Source organism: Cyanistes caeruleus, chromosome 12 (genome assembly GCF_971803275.1).
Source record: "Cyanistes caeruleus chromosome 12, bCyaCae1.hap1.1, whole genome shotgun sequence".
Taxonomy (NCBI): Eukaryota; Metazoa; Chordata; class Aves; order Passeriformes; family Paridae; genus Cyanistes; species Cyanistes caeruleus.
Window position 1 is genome coordinate 832352 of NC_141712.1, and position 24294 is coordinate 856645.

A 24294-nucleotide genomic window follows, 5' to 3' on the forward strand; every position below is an offset into this window, starting at 1 on the left:
AGATATAAGCTGCTAAGGCAGAGGTCCAGATACAAGGGAGATCCCAAGACTGATCACGAATGCAATATTTCTCCACCAGCCCTTTCATGATCAATGGATCCTTGTGCTGAACATAGCCACCTCTGTTTTTTCTGGGCAGAGCAGGGGCTGGCAGAGTTCCAAGGAGCTCCAATTTGGATTTAGACCTTGGAAGCGCCTCAGACGATCAAGGAACGATCAGCACTGATTGCCAGTGTGCTGCTCTGGGCTGGACACAATAAATGCCACAAAGTAATAAAAATGCATTCAGACATTTCTGATAACAATTGATTTAACTATTTTTTCCTGCTTTCCCTGGGTGACAAATTACCAGGATTACATTGATCTCCTACTTTCTAATACTTCTTAGAACACTAGGTCAGATTTAATATTTGAGGGAGAAATTGCATAATAAAATGAAACCTGAACTAAGCAGCCCTCAATCCATCACAAAGGCCACTTTCACTTGTCTCTGGGGTTTCCAACATATTCTCCTTGAATCTTTGCACAACAACAAATTTTACAAGGTCCCTACAATGTTTGGTTTAGTTTTTGGTGTGATTCAACTTTACTCTTCTGCAATATACTGATAAAAATCTTGATGCTATATTTACACAGGCAAATGTATAAATATGTGCTACCATCAGCTGTAAAACAGAATTATTTTTTAAATAAGGAGTTCTTACTCATATTATCAGCAGAGAAAATGTGAATATAGGCAAAAGCTTGAAGCTACAGCACATTTTGTAACTCCAGCCACGGGCAAACATCTCACTAGTCCCAAACCCACTCATTTTGGGTTGTCTTTCTCACACCCTAAGCAGTCATGTCCTCCTTCCACATCCCTTTTACAGTTACATAAAAGTACATTGGCTGACAGGGGTTCATGAATAAGGAATGAAATATTTGGGTTTATTTCCCCAAAAAAGATCAGCTTTCAATTTACTGAAAACTGAAATCACTTCAACCACAGCACCAAACTAGCTCCAGCATAACAAGTGAAATGACAGTCTCACACATAGATGCAAATATAGTGTGGCTTTCCCAAGCATATTTATTAAATAGATTTGTTGTATCCATTTGACTTTTTCCTATTGTTACATTTTACTTGATTACTCACACCAGCATGGAATACATGAAAAGGAAAACCATTCCTATGATTTTGCTTAGGAAGATGCTTTAATTTGGACACAATGTATGTGTGTAAAGTGTGGAGCGTAGGGTCTGTGTTTTTCATTTCATGTCTCCATCTTGCTGAGGGATAAAAACAATGTAAGGCTTAAAGAGCTTGAAAACTGAGATTTCACCTATTTTGGGCACTTGCCTTGCACCCAGCTTTGCATTAAAAAATAAATCAAAAGCTATGGGATTTGTGCTGTAGGGATCACTCATGTGCAGCAGTTAGAGGGGACTGGGCTCCTGGAATGTTATAAAGAACCTACATACTCCAAACATGGAATATGAAGATATTCATAGACAGCTGTGCATTTCTAAACCTGTTGTGAAGAAATAAAAAATAAAAAAAAAATAATCTGTAAATAAACTGCTTATGTTAATAGATTTAGGGAGCATTTGAAAATTAAACTCACTGATAGTCATTCACCATTAACATCACAGAATGATCTCAGCTACAGACATAAGTGAACAAATCCCCCCACTCTTCCCCACCTCCTCAATACTGTTATGTAAACTAGAAAACTTTTTATAATGTTGCTTAACCAGAATGGCAGAGCCAAGCTGATACACACAGTGCTTATTATCAGCTATTCAAGTGTGAAGTGCTGGAAAAAAATGTTAATCACAGATCAATGCTTATTTACTAAAAAGGATTTAAAGCAAAAATTGTTTATTATCTTTTGTTCTGTCCTCTACATGTCCATGTACAGAGATGAAGCAATAAGGTTCCATGTCTTTAAGCTAAAGAAGACTATTCTCTCTCATCCACCACTTCAGAGAATCTCAGAATGGTTTGGGCTGGAATGGACTTGAAAGCTCTTCCCATTCCACCCCTGTCATGGCAGGGACACCTCCCACTGTCCCAGGCTGCTCCAGCCCCAGTGTCCAACCTGGCCTTGGGCACTGCCAGGGATCCAGGGGCAGCCCCAGCTGCTCTGGGCACCCTGTGCCAGGGCCTGCCCACCCTGCCAGGGAACAATTCCTGCCCAATATCCCATCTCTCCCTGTCCTCTGCCACTGGGAGCCATTCCCTGTGTCCTGTCCCTCCAGCCCTTGGCAATTGTCTCTCTCCATCTTTCCTGCAGCTCCTTCAGGCCCTGCAAGGCCACCCTGAGCTCAGCCCAAAGCTTCTCCTCTCCAGGCTGAACCATCCCAGCTGTGGCAGCCTTTCCTCCCAGCAGAGCTGCTCCATCCCTCTGCTCATCCTGGAGCCTCCTCTGGGCTCTCTCCAGCAGCTCCAGCTCCTTGCTGTGCTGGGCCCAGGCTGGGGCAGCTCTGCAGGTGGGGTCTCACCTGAGGGCCAGAGGGGCACAATCCCCTCCCCTGTTGCCCATGCTGGCTCAGCTCAGGGCAGGGGGATCTGGCTGGGTCAGGTCCCACTTGGGCTAAAAACAAGTCCCTAAGACCATTTACTTCTGGTTGATAAAGTCAAAGGGCTCCGTGCTGGCAGCAGTTCCAAGCTGGCTCTTTAGGAAGTGACTCCCAGGTAAGACAGGCTGCCAGGAAAGCTGGAACTACAACAAAGTGTCCCTGGCCTCCTTATGTCCCTTCTCCCCTCCTGGAGGTCATGCTCTGCTCACTCACATCATGTTCACTCCAGCAGCAAAACCTCTGACTCCTATCCTCAAAAAATCTAAAATAGCATAACTTGACTGGCTTCCACTGAAAGCTGTGAAATTACTTAAATTCAAACCAGCTACAGTCTGGATTTTCATGAACTACTTGTATTATAAAAGACAAGGTGCACGAGATACTCTTAAGTAAAAGCTAAAATAAATTTCATTAAAAAATGAAAGAGTAGCATTAATAAAAAAAATAAAATACAACAAAACAAAAGCCCCCAAATATCTTTTTTCCTTTATTTTCCAAACAATCTATCTAAAAACATTTCAAACATTTCAACAATAACTCAGCTGCTGAAAGCCTATGGTTTCTTTCTATCTCAATCCGAAAACATGAAAAAAGAGCTAAACAATTTATAAAGCAATTCTTTTTCTCTTGGGGAAAAATACCTCATAATGCTGAGAGTCTGGAATACAGGTGTGAGGATGGTGTTTGTCGCTGCTGGGCTGCTGCTCCAGTAAGCATCTGAAAATTCCGTGTGCAGCACTTGGGTTCAGACACTGCACAGATTTGTCAGACTGATTTGCCATGAATGGTTGCAGCCTTTTTTAAAAAGTCACAATCTTTGCGGCATTTGGGTATTTCTGCCTATAGTTACAACCCTCAGCTGCAGCCAAGCCAGTCTCAGTGGACACTTGGCCAAACTGCAGCACTGCTGCTTTTGGCTGGGATAGAGCCAGTCTTCCTCTCGGTAGCTGCTCCAGGGGTGTGTCGGGTTTAGGAAGAGAATGATGCTGATCACACACTGAAGTTTGAGTTGGTGATGAGCAGTGTTTACACTGAGTCAAGCACTTTTCAGCTGTCAGCAGGCTGCAGGGGAGGCAGCAAGGGCTGGGAGTGGACACAGCTGGGATAACTGACCCAAGCTGACCAGAGGGATATTCCAGACCATGCCACTGTGCTCAGCACATAAACTGGGGGGAACTGGCCAGGGGTGTCTCAGGAGCTGGCTGGGCAGAAGTCTGTGAATGATGAGCAACTGCAGTGTGCATCATTTGTTTAGTATATTCAAATCATTTCTTCATTATTGTTATCACCATTTTCTTCCTTTTCTGTCCTATTAAAGTGTCTTTATCTCAATCCGAAAGTTTTCTCACTTTTACTCTCCCAAATCTCTGCCCCCAACCCCAGGGAGGAGCAGGGAGTGAGCAGTGTGTGCTGCTCAATTGCTGGCTGGGGTTAATCCACCACAAATCACATCCTGACTTTTTTTACTTTATTGTTTAGAAGTTTGTGATGTATAACTTTGAAATCCCAAATTTTTCTAAAAAATCTGTAAGAAAAGCTGTTTCCCACTTCCTTGAGCATAGTAGATTCCAAGTTTCATAGAAACAGAATATCCTGAGTGGGAAGGGTCCCACAGGGATCATGGACACAGCTCCTGTCCCTGCCCAGACCCCCCAACAATCCCCCTGGGCGTCCCTGGCAGCGCTGGCCAAGCGCTCCTGGAGCTCTGGCAGCCTCGGGGCTGTGCCCATTCCCTGGGGAGCCTGGGCAGTGCCAGCACCTCTGGGGGAAGCAGAACCTTTCCCTGCCCCTGAGGAGACTCAGACACTGGCTGAACCAAGATGGACTTGTATTCAAAAGCATGAATTCCATTAATATATTTTAACTGTACACAAACAAATGTTGGCTATTTTGGTACTGCATAACAGATTATCAGGGGTAAAGGGTGAACAAGAGTTTATTAGCCACTACACAAGGTCTGATCTCATCAGCAAGGCAAATGAATGCAGTGAAATCCCTGAATACCATTTGAGGCATGCAGTACAAAGAAATGTTTTAAAAGTCTAGTCCATACTCTGAAAAACCACCTGCATGGGGAGGTGTATATCAAAATGTCTGCACGGAAATAAAATATGTCCCTAAATAGCTGTGAGAACAGGCATGCTGGGCATTTCTAGTTGCACAGACAGCATGGCTGTGCTGTGTACTTGTAGTTGTTAATACAAACCTCACCAGTTTCAATTTTAACATAAGAAAAGTCTGTTCTTTGACCGTTAGAAACACCTATCAATATTCCTAATGGAAATATGTTGTTCATTTAAGAACTAAATCAAGAACATATCTTAACACCTGGAAAATAATATATCCATGTCCATGTGGAAACCATACTGCAAGCAGCCACTCTGCAAAGTCACTGTACTCCACACAGCTTCACACAGACCTGAATGACTGCTCCAAGATATCAACAGCAAAAAATGAAGAGGCACCAGAGATTATTTCAATGACAAGAGCAGTGGCAGAAGTGGAGTTTAGCCAACTTTAAATTCCTTTCATTATTTTTATGGAAACAATAATCCTCAGCATTCATGATGATTTCCTGCATGCTATTAAATGACCGTAAGCCAAATTATAATAGACTAAACAATTTTTTCTGATTTGTCTAGGCCATAACTTCTGGATGATGCATTAAAATAGCAATTGTTCTCAGGAATACATTTGGCAGAAGTCAGCCAAGATCACAGTGTTGCAATATAATAATGGATGATTATGTTCTGAAATGTTTTCCAAAAGTATCAAGTAAATATAGCAAACTCCCAGTCTAAATGATATTTTAGCTGTAATTAGAATTAGCTGAAAAGATGAAGGATTTATTCTACCATAATTTTATCATCAGACAAGGAAATGAATAGCTTTTTAATGACAGAATAAATATTGGATCTTATTAGTTCTGGAGTTGACAGTGCCTGAGTTTTGGGCAGAGAGGTGGAGGTGGGGCACAGCTGGAAGAGCCCTGGGAGGCAGGGCAGGACCTGCAGTGGCCAGGTGATGTCCTCAGCTGGGCAGGGACCTTTCCCCATCGGAGCGGGCTCTGCAAAGCTCCCCAGAACCTGGACAGACTCCTGCTTTGGGGCTGGGGCTGTTCTGAGCAGCCCCAGGGCTCCCACTGTGCCCTTTAACCTCAGTGCTCAGCACAGAGAGTGTCCCTTCCCCAGACAATAAAATTTCCATGGGCTGATGGAAAACCAGCAGCTCTCATGAAAAGCAAGTGGGGAACAAATCTCCAGATCCAATAATCAATCGAGTCCCACTAGTAAATCTTTAGGACATATCACAAACATAACTGCTTTGGGAGTTTTTACTAAAACACATGAGGTGAGGGATGTGGAAGAGTCCTGTGCACAAGGATTTCATTCCTCCTGTGCATGGATGAGTGTGGGAGGAGTTCAGTCTGCCATAGATCTTTATCCTCCTGCAGATTGCTCCATGCAAACCCCTGATGCCTACCAATTTTCAAGAAATTGGGTGTACATTAATCAGAAAAGATTTTTGAAGGATACAAATTTCTTGTTGCAGAAAGCTACTCAGCCCTAACCTGCTGGTCTCCCACATTTAACATTTAATTTGATTTTTTTCCTCTTTAACAAAATGTTGTTCTCTTCCTTGAGTCATTTCAAGAAAATTATGTAAAAAAGTAAATTGATAGCCTTTTCCTTATTATTTATGGAACAAGTGAAAACAAGAATCAGTAACTTGCACATTTAACTTAATTCTCTCAGTTACTTTTTGATTTTAAACTGTTATGCATTATCAGACCAAAACAGTTTTTCAGCTTGGACTTCATGACAAACTTGTGCTAAAGAGGGCCTCTCATTTTATTTATACAAAAGAATATTATGATATCAAGAACTGCTTTGCAGCACATTTAGTTGCATGACACATATGGCAAAGCCAGTTCTTCAAATAAACCCTTTAGTCCTGAAAATGGCTGAAATTTTAAATTCTAGGTGTGCTAAATTTGGACAAGACTCAAATTTGGATTATTACATTTTTCCTCTGGAACTAGAGGCCAGGCTGAATTTACCCTTAGGCAGAAAGGGAAGTGCGACACTGGTGTGTTAAAATTTGCAAGGCCTCCTTTAGAAGAACAGCTGAACTGGGAGATGACACAACATCAGCTTTCAGCTGTGCCCCAGCAGTTTTGGGCTTCCTGTGTATTTCCAGTCAGGAAATCATCCCAGATGATGAGATGATGATCAGAGATGGAGTTTTGCTTCCTCAAATGAACCCCTTCTCCCAGGGCATCACGGGGACACGGCACCGGCACATTTCCCTCTCTCAGTGCCATAGGTCTCACTCATCCCATGTGAAATAGGAGAATTAAAAACTGAAGGACTTCCTCTGCATCAAACTGACTCCATGCCTGTGAGCAAACCCAGAATCTGGTCATGCCTATCTGTGTTTAATGGGAATCAGGCACAAGGAGTGGAATGACAGGACAACTGATAGAGAGAAGGTTTAGAAAAGATATTAGGGAGAAAAAAATGTTCCCTGGCAGGGTGGGCAGGCCCTGGCACAGGGTGCCCAGAGCAGCTGTGGCTGCCCCTGGATCCCTGGCAGTGCCCAAGGCCAGGTTGGACACTGGGGCTGGAGCAGCCTGGGACAGTGGGAGGTGTCCCTGCCAATGGCTGGGGTGGGGATGGTTGGGCTTTGAGGTCCCGTCCAGCCCAAACCATCCTGGAATTTTTTAATAAAGGCCAGTGTGCACTGGTCTCATGTAAAATGTTTTGTTTAGATGACATGAGCTTGGATCTCTATACATTCCTGCTGTGTATGTAGCTGGTAAATCTCAGTTTTCCCAGTGTGTGATTCCAAAGCAGACTGGCAGCCAGTAACTCCCTGTGAGCCCCTCTGCAGCTCTGGGTCCCTCTTGCTGGAGCACATTCCAGTCCTCACTGGAGAGAACAGCAAACAATCCTCATCTGAATGCAAATTGGTATAAAGTTTTCTGTGCCATTCACAGAACATAATTAGTCTTATGAGACAAAAGTGTTTAGTCCAGAAAGGGAAATTCTTCATATTTAAAGATACTTGGGGGAAAAAAATTCTCTTAGTTATTGCACTGAATAATAAGAACCTCACACTCCCCCAGTTCATGTCCTGTGTTTTGCAAGGGAGCACTTTACACTGCAATGTAAAGGATTAGAATTTGAGGCTGCAGTTTTGCAGAGATAAGTATTTATGTAACTTATATATAACTTTATATTTGGTTAGCAAACAGACAAGATTCTAGAGGTATCCTACCACAGAGGAATTCTAGGTCATGACAAGATTTGTATGTACTAAATGCAGAAGTGAAATATTTACAGAACTGGTGATTTTCATCTTGACAATAGAAGTTGCTTCAAAAATGCTAAGCAAGTTTTGTGGAATCCTATTCTGAGTTCTGTAGAATCCCATGAAAGGAAATCTTAATCCTTTGCATTTTTAAATTATGTTTTATAGCACTGTATTGGATTACTGAGATGTTTAAAGCCAATAATCCCCAGCTGCTCCAAAGAAGAGTTTTTGAAATGTAGCCACATTTTCCTGTAGCAGCTTTGAGACTCAGCGTTACAAAACCATAGACAAAGCCAGAAAATGATGGCCCTTTGAAAACAGAAGTCATTGTGCAGGGAAGAGGAATAACCCCCTGAACAGTGTGATGTGCTATCTGTCAGCATCCACCTCTGGATTCATCATGGAAGTATGGCATTTTCCCCAAGCTTTGATTTAATTTGTGCTCGTGAGGGTGAGATTGCTGCTCACTGTACCTCATATAAAGCAGGGGAAAGCAGGAAGACAACTTAGTACATTATGGAGTGAATGACACAGAAATAAGCCTGAGAGAGTGATATTAAAAGGCTTGGGAAAGGAAAAATGGCTGTAAACAGAGTTTTACATTTACTTGCTGCCCTGGGGAGATCCACTTAAGATAAATGTGACAGAGGCTGTCTGGTTTTAAGCATAAACTCTACAAGAAAACAACCAGCACAAGAAAGGTAGTCTTATTAAAGAACATGGTGATTGATAGAGTCATTCCAAGTAATGTCTAAGCTCTTGGTAGAGTTTATTTTAAATAGTAATTGTGTTCTTGTGCTTTTCAGACAAACTGGAATTCTCATAATTCCCTGGATGCTCCAAGGCCAGCAAAGCTGCAGCCCAGCCCATGCTAGTCTCAGTCGTTGTTATTATGTGAGTGGCTCTCAGTGACACCCTGAGGAGGACACAAATGACAACCAAAGCCAACTTACTTGCAACTACTAACGCTGTAATTACATGCTAAGCCAACCCTAAATATTTTTTCCCCTAAGAATTGATATGTATGAATATCTGAATAACACTTGTGCTGTGACTGATGGTCTCTTTGGTTTGTGCCAGAAATGAGACAGACAGTCAAGATTAAAGAGTGAAAACCTATCAAAAAGCTAATGATTGCAGGCAGGTCTATTGAGCTCCCAAACCAAGGCAGACAGAATTCCAGCCAGCAATCCATTTCTGCTCAGATCCATAACCTCCTGCTGAAGAGCTGGCAGCCCCCACACAAGCAGAAATCTAAATTCAGTCTGTGGTTCTGCACTTACAGCTTCATTTCCAGAGGCAGCTTCAGCAGTGCTGCCCAAATCCAGACTGCTAAAGCATCCTGGGTGGTCTTTGTGTGGTCAGTGTGTTCCTCTACAAAACATTCTTCCACTTTGAATTTAATCCTACTGGACTCCTCAATCTCCATGTCCCCCTCAGTTTGGTCTCCCTCTAGCAGGAACGCTCCTGATGAAAGACTTTCACATCATGACTCACTTAGAGAGGTTCACACTGCAGCCCCTGGAACATTTATCTTTATAAAACTTGACAAGTTAGGGAATTACTGAGAGTCACCCTTCACAAAAGAGAGAAAGGTGAGAGCAAAATTACCAGTCAAAAGCTGCTTCCTTTCCCCAGCTTTCTTGGAACTGCAGAAGGAAGAGCTCAGATCCTTCAGCCATGCCCATGGAAGGTTCTTTTTTCGATAGCTCGCTTAACTGCTCCAGTTTAGTGCAAATTTCTTCCATAAAGAGCATAAAAGCCACTTTGAGATTTCTGAATGAAAAACTGAATCAATAATTAATTTTTGCCTAGGCAAAGATTGTCTGTGAGGAGACCAATTTTGGCTCAAAAGTGAGAGAACAACCCTAGAATATTCAAACATTCTTAAATCAGCTTCAGTGGCACTAATAAAGGAGACCATCACTGTTTAAATTCCTAATGGGAGGCTACACCTGAAAAGACCAAATCTTCACATTTCTATTATTATTAGTTGCAACCTATTAAATCACAAGATTCTAATTAAAACAATATTTGCATGAGTCTTTTCTGAGATGCCTTGCTGCAATTAGTCACCATAGAATATTTCCATTTAACCTAAAAACCCCCAAGTACACAAACACAAAGAAAACACCACTTTCATTAAAATAACTTCCTTTATGGCTTCCTGATGTGCTTTGAGCACAAATCAGAGGATTTATATGGATTTTTAGGGCTCAAGGGCTGTAAGGACTAAGGCATAATTTTCAATTTTATATTGCAAACCCCAAAAATCCAGCAACAGGTGCTATGATGATGCAAAGAGATACTAAGCATACAAATAAATGCAATGATAGCACAAAAAAGACACAAAAAATAGCACAAAAAGACAGGCTGGTGTCAGCTTGCAATTTAAATTTGTTTTTCATTCAATTGATCCACTAAAAAAAAAAAGGCAAATGATTCAGCATATTTTTCATGAGCATAGCTCATTTTGATTTGAACCTGTTCATCATATCTTTCTAAATGATAACATGAACCACAAACACATCCCAGACCTGGCTTGGAACTATTTCTGACCTGTAATTACAGATGATGGTGACAAAACACTTCATTTCTGTTCCTGTAACATGAACCAGTGCCTTGCTACAGCTGGGATGGTGTTTGGTGTCATTGTTATCATGCAGAAAAGGCAAATTTTAAATAACTTGAACTGATATTTCACAGACATTTGTTGTGGGAAGTTGGCCAAAAATGGGCATTTTGAAAATTAAATTAGTGATATTTGTAGCTGAATGAATGAATCAACTTTATTAGATGCATTTTGGAAATGCATTAGGGGTTTTGAGGCTATAAATATCTTTTGCCACCCTTACTATGGTGCCAAGGGCAAGTCCTGGCCTTAAGAGTGCAATAATCAGGTCTGGTGGGGTGTGTCTGCATGTCCTGGAACACCAACCTCAATTCTGCATCTTGCACCAGAAGCGTCTTCTTTAATCAACAGGACAATCTAAAAGTACTGGAGTGCAAATGAACCTGTGTCCAGGCAGGTAAAGCTTCACCTTCCACATCAATAACAATTTTCTCATTAATGAAAATCTCTGAAGTGCCCTTAAAAATGAGTTTGGGGAAAAGAAAGAGGAAAACATAACATTTGGTAGGACTGTTATATTGAGTTTAATTTTTTCATTAAATAACCTTAATATGAGGCAAGTAGAGGGGAAAAAAAATACATTTATCAAAGTGAAATAAATCCAAAAACCAATAATTAAAAAATTGCCATACATGTACGAATATACCAAAAAAATACTGAAAGCTCCATTCACCAGAAGAGGATTAGGCACTTTTTTCTCTACATTAAACATGCCCTTACATTCAGCATGTTTTCTACCAAAATGTTCTTTTCAAAATGTTGCCAGGGTGATATCACTATTTCAATTCAACCAATTTCCTTTGAAGTCTTCCATAACAGTAATTAAATAAATTGCTCTTGGAGTAATTATGGTTTCTTTTTCTGGAAAATGAACTATTAGGTTAAAGAGAGATGAGAGAGTCTGTCACCAAACATAATCTTTCTAGAAACATTGGTACCTGCTACATTTATTGGAGGAAGGATGGAATACTTAAAAACTTTGGACCTAAAGGAAATGTCGACTTCCCAGCTGAAATAAGCACCAAGTTAAAATGACTGCTGACAGTCCTGAGAGAGCAGAGAGAAAGAAAATGGAAGTTGTGTCAGTAGAAAGCTTTTACATTCCATAATATTAAGCCCAAGAGAGCTGGTGAGAACTGGAAGGCCAAATTACAGTGTTAAAGCAAGTGAATGGTGAACAAGATGAAGAGGATGGAGAGCCAAGGACTGATGATCCAGTGGAGGGCACAAAATGGAACAGTCTATAAATCCATCGTGTTGGAGCCCTTGGAGACTGGGCTGCTGCTGTTGAGGGGGTTCTGTGTGTGGCCATTCATCAGCTCCAATGAGTTTCCAAATACATAACTTTATGTTCCAGCTGTACTTTGGCTTTGGCTCCAAGTCAGACTAAAATTGTTAGGTGCAGCATGTTGAGCATCCCTTGAGTTTTTGGGGTTTTTTTCCCAGATTAAGTTCTTTTACCTTTGCTAAGGATTCCCCTTTATTTGTGAAGATTTGCCATTGACCTGATAAGCAGCACTGATTTAACCCTTAGAACAAGCTTAGCTAACCCTCACCTTGTTCTCTGGCTTAGTGTGGTACCTCAGACTTCACAGAATTTAAATTCTGTGTGCTTGTTGGTATTGCTCACATTGCAAAGAACATGGGGCTTTTCATTCCTTGGCTATGTTTTATTTTATGCGTGATGCTGAAACTTCTATCCTCATTTTCCTTTAAATCTCTCTGGTACATGAGATAATGTTGCATAAGAGAACTCGTGTGGATCAGAACTGAGTTTCTTTATGGAGTCTTCCCACCCAAGGACAGTGACACAGCACTTGTCTGCAAAGCTAACCCTCTGTTTTCTCACCACTTTGAAGACCCAAAGCCAGTGTTTTCAACTTAAAAACTTACAAGGCTGAGCAAAAGGACAATAAAAAATAGCTTCCTGGAAATCCAGTGGTCAGAGGGAATAAAGCACCAGACAGGCACCAGCTGGAGAAACTGGATCTGGGGATTCATCCAAGAACAGGGAACATCTTTCTGAGTAGACAGACATATTTCTTGTTCCAATGGATGGCTGACAGGGTAAACATTGCTATAAAAAACTTAACATGATTTTTTTTTTTAAACTCTGTGAAAATCTTTTGAACCCCTTCTGGCTTAAGCTTCAGCAAGTGAGCTTAGAATCAGACCCAAGGAATGGCAAAATCCATACCATAAGAAGGATGAATAATTATGAAGGTCAAGCATGGGCACTTGTTTTATGTTTGTAAACACAGCTTTAACTAAACCCTATAAAACCCTATAAAGCTATAATACGTGACATGAATGATGGTGTGAGAATGAGATTGCCAATAGGAATGTTTACTAAATGCTTATTTAATAATGGGGCTTAAATAAATAGTGTAAAAAATAATTTTCCACATGATAACGTGAACTTGTTAAAATTTCAGCACCTTGTAAGCCCTTAGGATGGTGTCACCATTGCTTGTGACATGCCCAAGCTGGAGTGAGCTGCCTGCACAGGCAGCAGGACCCAGCCAGATTCTTAAGCAGCATCAGCACCACTTTTGGCCTGCCCAGACCTTGGGTTTGGTTAATTTATTTGGCTGTAACAAGTTTCCTAAGGACCAAGGAGCCTGGCCTGATTTGCTTAGGCTTTTTGCTTAGCTCAGGCTGACTCTGTGTTGTAACACAAAGGGGGATTATGTTTATGTTTGAATTGAAGGGGTAAAAATAACAATGCATTAGTCCATACACAGTGAACTACCTGTGCAGCCAGAAGACAGCACAGGAGGAGAGAGGAGATGTGGAAATCAGGGACAGGAGGGTGGTGGGGCTGGAAACTGCTCCCAGCAGTGCTTCAGCTGTGGAACCACTGCAGTCTGGGAGCTGCACAAAGCTCAGAGATAACACAGGGAGCAAAGGGTGCTGTTCAACACCCAGAAAATCACCTTTCACAGCAACACAGGCTGGCATGTGCCCTGCAGAGCTGAGGCAAAAGTGCAGCCTCATAGCTGCAAATGTAACAGTGGCTCTGGAAAAATAAGGTGTTAGAAACACAGTAATGGTTCTGGGTGCAGGGAGAAAGATCCATCCCGGCATTCTCTGGGATAAAGTCCTGCTCCCATCCCGCCTCAAGATCTCTGCCTGAGGCAGCTCATGGTTTCTTCTCACGAGGAAAAGGCAGGGACTGGGAAGCTCCTCCCTATCACTTTTAACTGTACATAGCTTGAACAAGAGCTCAGTGTGACTGAACTGATAATTCAAGTAATAATAAATCTAACTCTGGTTACACTCTTTAGAATTTAGGCCAGCAGAACACTGTTGGCTTTTAATTTCTGTTCTTTTAAGTTAGATGAGCTCAACAAGCTGCAGCAGATTGAACTGGTGGAGACTCCAAGGAACCTGGATGTAACTCCTTAACTGCTCATGGGCGAAGCACTCGGCAGGACAAAGGGAAGTGTGTCAGCCTTGTGTGAGCTGTGCAGAGGAAACAGATGGAACAGCAGCACGGGGGGAGCAGAGGCAACCTGGATAACCCTGACCCAACAAAGCACCAGCCCCTGCTTAGGAGTTTTGGCAGTTATTAAAAAGTCATTACCATTCTATTCTTAGTTGGCAAGTTTTCCCACTTAAACAGTTAATTATTTCTGTGTTTGTTAAATATAAAGCAAATCAAATGACTACAGACTTACAAGGAGAAAAGTGGTCATTCCATTTGTTGAGTACACAACTTTGGTGTCATTTTGCTGATGCTGGGAGCAGCGCAGGGGTGACAAGCAGTGGGTCAGTGGCTTTACTGGGAGACAGCACAGCACAGTCTTTGTTGAGCTGTCCTTGGGGTGAGCCTGTTCCTGCAATGGAGCTGTTCTGTCCTGGGTCTCACACATGGCAGAGGGGACAGGAGACACAGGTGGCACCTTTGAGCTCATGAACAGAGCAGCAGAGCAGTGAAAGCTGCAGCTGGCTCCCAGCCTTGGGATGAGCACCTCATTAGTGAGTGCTAAATGTTTGTGTGAGCACATTCCCTGGAATAAATATGGAATATCTTCTCCCCAGTGTCCTGCAACTCACACATGTTGCCTGCAGTAAGAAAGCATGAGAGCAGCTCAGGAGGTCAAGGCAGAGCCTTTGGGTTGGTTGGTTATTTTTGCTTCAATGCAGCCCTGGTTCACAAAATACAGCTGATGGCATGAACCCGAGCCAGAAGGCCTCTCACAGTAGCCAGGCTGTGCAGGTTATGTAATCTGCTTTTCTATCTTGGGGGAAGAGAAGGGAGAATTGGAAGCGAAATGGCCAAGTTCTCCTGTAAAAGTAGGGATAAAGCTGCAAAAAGACAGAGGGTCAGATGCCATGACCATGAATATTCAGTATTTTAGGCTGCTATTTCTAAAAGATTGTGTTTATGAACAGAACCAGAAAATACCCTTCAGGGTCAGTCCTGCTTTTGATTCCAAATGTTGTGTTGGTTCAGACTTCCCCTTTCCTGGCCTCTCCCATTATCCCATTGAATTCATTAGAAGGCTGTGGCTACTGGCCAAAAGAAGCGGGTAATGCATCCCAGAACCCATATTCTTTGAAATATCTTCTGAGACAGGAATTTATAGCATCAGTATAATGAAACTCAGATTACAGCATTAAAGTCTGTGTCTGTCTGCTTGCCACACATACCAGAAATACACAGAAAATCTGAGCCACAGAACCCCGAGGAAATTGGGGAAAATACGCACTCCAATCTGGAGGGAGGCATTAGGACTTGGTTACACCTTTAGGAACAGCCTCAAGCAAGAGATATATCACACATGATGCTACACAGGTAGCATCTTTCAGCAGACCTGAAAGAACTGCCATGGAACTACAAACACTTTGGTACACTGAATTTAGCAAATTTAGCCTGGTCTAGAGCAGTTACTATCTCAGAAGAGAAAAAATAGGATCGAGTCCTGACTGCATTCTCATTTTGTCCCTCCTGCCCCGAGCAGCCCTGAGAGGATATTGTTTTTTTGCTTTAATGTATCTGTTTAGTTGTTGTGTTCTATGCCATTCTCTTTGATGTTATGTTTATTATTATGTATTCAGTGATTATCAAATGGGTGATTTTGATCCCAAAAAATCCACATAACTCTCCTGCAGTAATTACAAGTATTGCTTTTATAGACCACAAACTGGACAGCTTTTTCCTGTAAAGGAACAGAAGGAGAGACTTCACCTAAAACCTTGGAACAAACCTTCATTTATGAGACAAGGGAATCACTTTTGTTCCACTACATGAATTCAGTGGGCTGCCACAGGCCAGTCATAATCTGTTATTGTTTCCCTACAACCTTGTACTATTAATTTTTCTTTTTAATGAACTGTCCAGTCTAGTTTAGCTGTGGGAACTATGATGGAGCTGCAATAGAAATGGTTTATGTCATGCCTTTGTCAAAAAGCTTTCCCCTACAGCAGCAGAATGTAATTGAAAAGCCATTTAAAAAATAAAAGTAACTGAGTGGTTGCAAATGCAGGTTGTCAGGAATGGAGAGGGAAAAATCTTTGCATTACATTAGATTTTACCAATCACCACTTGTGTGTCTTTATTAGTATTTATACAGATGAGGAAAGCCACATAAATTGTACTTGCTACATGATTATATCAGCAAGTGTTCCTGCAAGACACATTTTTAAGAAGTTTTTCTTCAACTGTGACTAACAATGTAGTAACTGCCTGGGTTAAACACCTCAAAAGAATTAAATACACTAGATTTTGATTTATTTTATGGCATACTGAATACATCCATTTTTTGAGACAGCAAACTAACATCTGAGTAGAATTCAAATAACTTTTATTGCATATGAAACCTTGAAAGGCTGGGTGCCCAGCCATCTTTTCATATGTAATAAATATGTGAAAGGCACACTATTTAGTTTTCTCTTGGGTTTATTTTTCTATCCCTGGCTGTGTGTACTTTTTCTTGGAGACACTATAGTATAAATTTTAAATATGCTATTATTCTCCTCCTTGCCGTCATCATCATTATTAAAACACAAAGTAAGCAACTATATATATATACATATATATGTAGATAGGTATATATGTGTGTGGATATATACACACTGTATATTTATATATTTACCGTTAAAGCTGACAACAGTTTTCTCCATAAATTCCCATTAAAATTGTTTCAGAAAGACTCTGATTTAGCTTTTAATTCCCACTTTTTACCTTTGAAGTAACCGTGGAAGTTTTGTCAGAAGTTCATTTTATCAGAGCACAATTTCCAAGTATTGGAGCTTATTTTGACCAAGATGTGACTGGAGTTTTGGGGAGCTTTTCAGTCAATGGATCAAATTTTTAATGTCCTTTCTTCTCTGCTGGCTGTGCAGTGCAGATTCCTTAGGGAATCTCATCCTGGTGGAGGATTTCAGGAGGATCCCATTCCTTAGCCCAGCCAGGGTGCTCCAGATCTTGCTCCAGAGCTCCACCCTGCAGCCCAGACAGGGCTGCGATTCCCCAGAAATCTGGGAAAATGCAGGGATGACTTAGTTGTTTCAGGATTCCGCCTGGGACAAACATTTTGCCACGAAAAGCTAAATTTCAGCTCAGGTACGAGTTCATTGCTTCCAAAAACAAATCACTCATTTCAACGTTCTTCTACATTCAAGATTCTTTCAAGGTAGCATGTAAGTAATTTTCTATTTCAAAAAGCAGATAATAACCAGAAATGTCCATCTTAGGAGGTACTGAGACCATCAGAGACAGGACAGTGTCAATGCATTTCCCCACTTGATGTCTAGAAGCCTCTGCAATTTCTAACAAAATAATCATTCTTCTTTGGTATCTGTTTGACCAGAATTTGTCTTATAATTATCCTAACAACGTTTCCAAAGCTTTTTCAGGTCAACCAAGGTCTTGAAGAAAACCAAAAAGCAGAAGTAATAAATTCAGACTCCATCTCATTGCACAGATTATGTGAAATGACACTCTTCTTAACAGTTCACTCTCATGCCTTTCTTTAAGAGCCACCTAGGGATTCCCTGTACTTTGGAGCGTCATCCTACAAAAATCAAAGCTTTTGCCCTCCCATGTGAGCCTGTTTAATTTAGATTACTAATATCCATCCTAAAATACATGTAATGAGCTAATCCTGCAGGTACACTGAGTGTCTGTTCTGTGGGTTGACACTGAGAATTCAAGATTCAGGTTTTAAAAACCTGCAGAAGCGGATATTTGTTGAGAAGCAAAGTGAGAGGTGTGAGACAGGATAAAACAGGCAGCTGGAGGGGGAACACTGCTCTGACATGTAGGCTGGGTTCAACATGCAGAACAGGAGAATTCCAAGTGAAAATTAATTTTCTTTCCTCACAGTGGCATCTGTGCAAAAAAAAAGCTACAGAGGAATTTCCTTCCAAGATCTGCTCTGTACATCAGGAACAGCCTGCTTTTCCCATTATGGTCTTTCTACATAAGAATTAAATGTTATATATGAAAGAGTCAAATTATGCATTATACAGCACTAATTTCTATATTCAGGAAGTGAACTTCAGTTTCTCATCCTGTGTGATGAACTCATTACAACCTTCCAGGGTCTGAGGGGGCTGCAGAGAACCTGGAGAGGGGCTCTGCATCAGGAGCTGTAGTGCCAGGACAAGGGGCAAGGGCTTCCGCTTCCCAGTGCCAGAGGGGAAATTTAGATGGGATATTGGTCAGGAATTGTTCCCTGGCAGGGTGGGCAGGCCCTGGCACAGGGTGCCCAGAGCAGCTGGGGCTGCCCCTGGATCCCTGGCAGTGCCCAAGGCCAGGTTGGACATTGGGACTGGAGCAGCCTGGGACAGTGGGAGGTGTCCCTGCCATGGCAGGGGTGGGGCTGGATGGGCTTTAAGGTCCCTCTCAACCCAAACCATTCTAGGATTATCTGATTTTATGATTCTATGAGAGTACTCTTTTTTTGGGTCCTATGGACCCTTTATTCATGTGGAATGCTAATAGCATATCTATTATGCTTATCCTCAGTCTCTCTTGAAATTCAGTCTAGAAAGTCCAAGTAGCACAGGAAGGAAATGTCCAGTCAGGATATTCCCAGTTCCTGAAGCTCCTGGTCACCTTCTGTAGTGAGTGAGCTAAGGCTGTGTCACAGCCCCCAGCAGCTCAGCAGGCCTTGCTGTCTGCCCCACTGCTCCTTCTTCCATCAACAATAGTTAAACATGAATATTTTACCTTCTCAGCTCCTGTCATTATCCAGATACTGTAACAGCAAATTTGCATTCCTGAATAGGCACAGCTGGAAGTAATTTAAGAAAGATTCTTCAAAAGAAGGGAAGAGAATTTAGGAAGCATATGGAATCCCAGGTTTACATGATAATCAACAAAAGCAGCTCTTGTTCTTCCTCTTTTGAAGGGAGACACTTCACACTCCAAGCAGAGAGAACATCCCACAGCCTCTCTGCAGGAAGCTTTCACAAATTATCTGCTTTAACTCTGAAATGCAAAGAAGTCTATGAAAAAGACACAACACTGTCAGATAAAACTGGGGTAGGGACCCAGTTAAAATTCATTTATCTCACATAATAGTGAGAGTGATGGGATGTTTTCCTTTAAGCTTATTTCTCACAGTCCTTTAATTTCTAAAAATTAAGTCTGTTTGGAAGTGACTCTGAATCAAGAACAAGCAGAGTTGAAAGGGGCTTGAACTAAATCATGAATTGAGGTATTAGAAAATGTCTAAAGAGGTGAATTCATGTAACTGTGCATGGAACAGAGACATACAGAACTAATTTCATATATTTTCTTTATGTCTTCTTGATATCCAAGAATGAATTTGAAACCTAGTCAGGAAAGCTTCAAACGACACCCTCTTTAGAATAGTTCAGTTGAGAAACTGAATCTGCACAAAAGCTAAGCACTGTTTGCAAAATGTGGCTTTTGTGTTCAGGACAAGAATCTGCCATGCTGAGCTCTGCCCTTGCTCAGGAGTTAATCGAACCCAGCTCTGCTGGTGTCACCCAGCCTGGCTGCTGCAGTCCTGTCCCCAGCTCTGAGGACACCACACACACAGCCCATAGAGCTGCTCACAAGGATGTTGAAGTGTTGGTCCATTTGGCTGCCAGAAATAAGGTAATTGTCATTCAAGGGCATTTTCACAGAAATGAAGCATCTGTCAAGCAAGACCTGAGTGAACTGAATGTAGAAGCTGTGAATGAGTCAGCAAGACAAAGAGCTTTAATATCCTGGCATTATACTTTTTATCCCACACAAATTAGGTGGGCTTCTGCCTTTGATTCTGTAAAAATGACAGCGTTTATATATTTATTATCTATTACACCTAATCTGTTTCTGTATTAAACCTAAAAACAAACAATAGACACATAAGTGAGCAATTCTCACCTCTGTGGAATCACAGCAACAGCACAACTGAGAATCTCAGAGGAGTTGAAAAATTAAAGGCATAAGAGCAGCAGATCCAACTATTTTTAGGTCTAGAGTTTCCCACACTCTCTACTTTGACACTTTCCACCTTCTCTGAAGCCTGAGGGTCACCAGGAAGATACTTTCCCAACCCAAGTCTGAGTAATTATATTGAGCTCAATGGTATTGCACAAAATATCAGAGAAAGAGTCCAAACATGGAATTAATTACTCACTCACTAGAATAAGGAAAGTATAAGCCTGTTTGACTGATCACTTCCAGCTGTAAACCTAAACATCAGAAAAATTCTTACATTCCTGTTCTTCAGTGCTCCACTGCTGTGAATTTTCAAGTGATATTCTGATGTTTTAAACAAGAAATTCAACAACAGGGATTCAAAACTTGTCCCTTATCAAACTGTGCAGTACAGAGGTAGAAGGATGGTCTGTGTCCTACAGCTGAGAGCTCTCAGGAGCTCTGGTTAAACTCTCTGAGGGATCAGTGCCTGCAGAAATGTTCCCTGTATTGCACAAACACTGTGGACACTACAGAAACAAGGTCCCAGCCATGGATCCCTGACATCCCTCAGGAGATCACGGGGTTGGATGCAGGACTTACCTTCACCCACTGGAAACCTGCTGCCAGTTGATGTAGCATATTCCACACATCTGAAATGCCACTTCAGGAGCTGCCACACCTGTCAGCCCTCTACTGCCACTCAGCCACTACTTCAGCTCTGGCTGCAAAGAAAGAAAAAAGGCCATTTGAAATCCAAACCAGTCGTGGGACCATAATAAAAGGAAACCAAAATCTGCCTGTGAACTACCAGAGCAGCCCAAAGAGAGTTTAGAGATAAGTAATTAAATACTACTTATAATTAATAAATAGCCTTTACCTAGAATCACAGAAGGCCAGATTTGGAGAGGACCTTGAAGATAACCCAGTGCCACCTCTTCCATGGACAGGGAGGACACCTCCCACCATCCCAGCCCCATCCAACCTGGAACATTTAACAGACTCACTTTTGCTACAGTGTTCCCATAACTAAAATGCTTGAGGCTGTATCAAAATTCTTTCACATCTCTTTTGTGTTATCTATGGAAAAAAATCTGTTCTGGCAACATTATCCAAGACAAGACACACTGTAGTGAAAAAAGGAACAGCTGCAGATGCCATTAACCAGCAAGATGTGCTTTGAACATTTCTAAGTGCTCTAAAGGCATATTAGAAAATTAGTGGGTTTATCATGATTATGGAAAAGGGAGAACATTATTTTAGGAAGCTGAACTGCCACTACAGTAGTGAAAAAATACATAAGATAAAACATCTGAAGCAAAAAGAACAAAACCAAGTAAGAGGTGCCTCTGCCTGTAAGAAGTTCACCTACAGCTGTTTCAGTGGTTACAATTCTTTCATATATGGGGCAGGAAGTTGAGTCAGTCTGGACAAAGGGAGCAGAAACAAAAAGAAACCTGCTGAATCATTTCTCATGACAAGTCTTGAATTTAAATTGGTAAGTTAAGGATGGTCACAATTTCACAGAGCAGTCATCCTCACAGCTCGTCATCGCAGGTGCTTCTGATAATGCCCCTACACAAGTTAAAATATAGATAAAATGTAATTAATGTGGCTGAATGCAAAGGAAATACTCAGTGTGATCTGTTGTTACCTATTGGTGAAGACACTGCATTCCTGAGGTTCATCTGGGACCCTGACAGACACTTAAAGAGCCCTAACTGAATTCTAGGACTAAAATTCATTCCACCCAAGGAAATAAGGCTAGATTCCCCAGTACCTCCAAATTTATCAACAGAAAATTTCTAGACCTAATTATTAAAAAAAACCCTCTCTAATTTGGGCTGATAGATGCAAATCGGCAATTTTCTGTAGTGTTTAACTGTTAAAGATAAGATCTGTATCAATCCTTCACCTTATATCCACTTTTCAACCCCACTAAACTAATCAAGTTTTAATTGCAAAAAACCCAGTTCAGCAGCACAAAATTTCAGAGCTCCTAGCACAAGTGTTGAAAAGGAAACAGGCATTGACTGACTATTTTATATTCACATTGCACAAACATATTTCACTCTTGCTCCATCAAAGGAAGAAATAAAGTCACATGGCTTCTGTGGCCTCTGACGACTGCAAATATGTTGAGTCTCTTTTAAAAATTTGGAATACATGTGCCATAAAAGCACATTCCTAGACAGTGGATTTTGATAAGATTAAGCTCTGTGATGATTTGTGTGATGACTGAGCCACTAATATAAAATACTTGGTTTGTTAAAGTACTCCACACATTCATGCTATAAATAAGTACCTTTGGCACTTTGAAATATATTCATTTTGTAAGTAATTTTTTTTCATAAAGGACCCTTTTGAACTAATTCACAATTCATATGAATGACTGAAACTGAATAAACTCCCTCATTTTGATAATTTGTTCAATATCTTTACAGAAAACAACATCTTTATTGATGATTTTGCCGCTCAAGATTCCTTTATGCCCAAGACATTTGAATTTCCTTGGATAAGGACTTCTCAAAATATCCTCTTAAATATCCCTACCATCCAATTTTTAAGCTCTTGTTTTGCTTTTAGAAGCCTTTGATTTGATAACAGACACTGCTAGTCCCCACCTGACCTGCAGCTCCATTAACTTCTTCCTGTGCATCCACCTGGCCACCTGCAAAAGGAACCATGGAACCAGAGTGGGCTGGGCTGGAAGCATCTTAAAGAATAATGGATAATAAATTATAATAAATAATCACTGCCAATTACAGCCTCTATTCTTCAGTTACACTGCATTGCAACAAATATCAGGGGTTACAAACAGATTTTTTTTTTTGTAGCATTAACCATTACTAGAAGTAAATAAATCTTCATATTATCATCAAGCAAGGAGAAGATCCTCCAGATGTCATTTTTCATTAAAAGCATCATTTAAGACTATTTTCATCCTTGTGACTGTAGACAGAACAGTTTAGCTGAGTAATTGATATTTAGGTACCAGATACCTATTTACTTCCTATTACCATTTCATTTATCAGACACCTATTATTTACTGTATAACATTTTTATTTTCCTCTTCTCTCTGCAGCTGAATATGCCTTCAGTAATTCCAATAACTTTATAATGCTTACAAAAGGGTGAAAAGCCAAACCCTTCCAACAGCTGTATTTACAGAAGGCTGTTTCAAAGTCCAATTACAATAAAACTTAAAAAAAAAAATAAATCCATTAAACAGTTCCAATGTTCCAAACAGATTTGCCAGGGCGGCTCTTTAAGGCACACGGCCTAACAAGACTTTTTGGGGCAAAAGAAGTCGTGGCTTCAGAGTTGGTTTATGCGAAGTGACAAGTGGAGCAGTTTGGCTGCTGGGCTGGGGAGAGGGGAAGGAGCCCCCTGCCCATTGTCACTATGGTAATTATTGCACAATGCCTGATGTGAAACGGGCCGAAGCAGCAGCTGAATCCGGCATTGTCCTCGCACGATAAAAAGATTTGGGAGTCTGAAAAGCAGAGGAACGGAATCTCACAGCTTCTTAGAGTCCCCTCTGAAAGGGCCATTGTAACATCATCATAAATCCTGGGCTCCCCAGGCACTTGACAACTAAAGCAGTGGACAATAGAATTCTTGTGTTGGACAAAACACTCCTTGTCTGCCAAAGGGCTTATCTGCTTCATTTACAAATGTCTTTCTTTGTAACCAAATAATTCCCTATTAGAAAAACGATTAGGAATACCACTAAATAAATATTCACAGTTTTGTGGGCCGTTTGGCAAAGTGAATAAACCAATACAATCGAGGTGCATGCAAAATATGATATTTATGCACAGGAAACCCAAAACCACCCCAAACCTCCGTTTATTTTAATTTTCCCTTTTCCTGATGCACTCTACACACATTTGTCCCTCTAGAAAACACACAGGTACATTACTCTTATCAAAAAGATGAAAAATAGTAGAAATCCACAAAGATTTCAAATTGGAGAAAAATTGTATCCACTGTGCCCCTAAAATTAAATATTTCAAGAAGAGCAGTTCCAGATATAAACATGGGAGCATATCTGAGTGTAAAATGAAATAGAGACAAATTACTCACAATCATAAAAGGATTTTAACTGTGGATTTCTAAGTACATATGCTTAGGTCCCACTTACTGAGAGATCCAAAAACACCAGGGATGAGTTTCTGAAATGAAATGGTGCCAGATTTTTGCAACTCTTTTTAAGCCAAATGGAAATTCTTGTAAATACCACAGAAATGACTGAAAGAGACTAAAATATTCCATATATATTGTCGTAAGCAACACGACAGATATGATACTTCAAAAAGCATTTCTAACCCAGTCAGAACTGCATTGCCTCAGGTTTCCAAATAAATGGTTATTTGATTACAATTTACTGGAG

General features: G+C 41.0%; 1 protein-coding gene across 7 annotated transcripts in view; it reads right to left on the minus strand.

Moving 5' to 3' along the window:
• Positions 1-24294, minus strand: part of CDH11 (cadherin 11) — an 82544-nt gene that overhangs the window by 21226 nt on the left and 37024 nt on the right. For 4 of the 7 annotated variants that reach the window (XM_086848273.1, XM_086848276.1, XM_086848274.1 and 1 more), the window contains one exon: positions 20502-20623. The gene's annotated coding sequence lies outside the window, so the exon portion shown is untranslated. Of the gene's footprint in view, positions 1-10819; positions 10972-20501; positions 20624-24294 lie in introns of all 7 variants that reach the window. The other 3 variants (XM_086848279.1, XM_086848280.1, XM_086848278.1) reach the window with 1 other exon arrangement.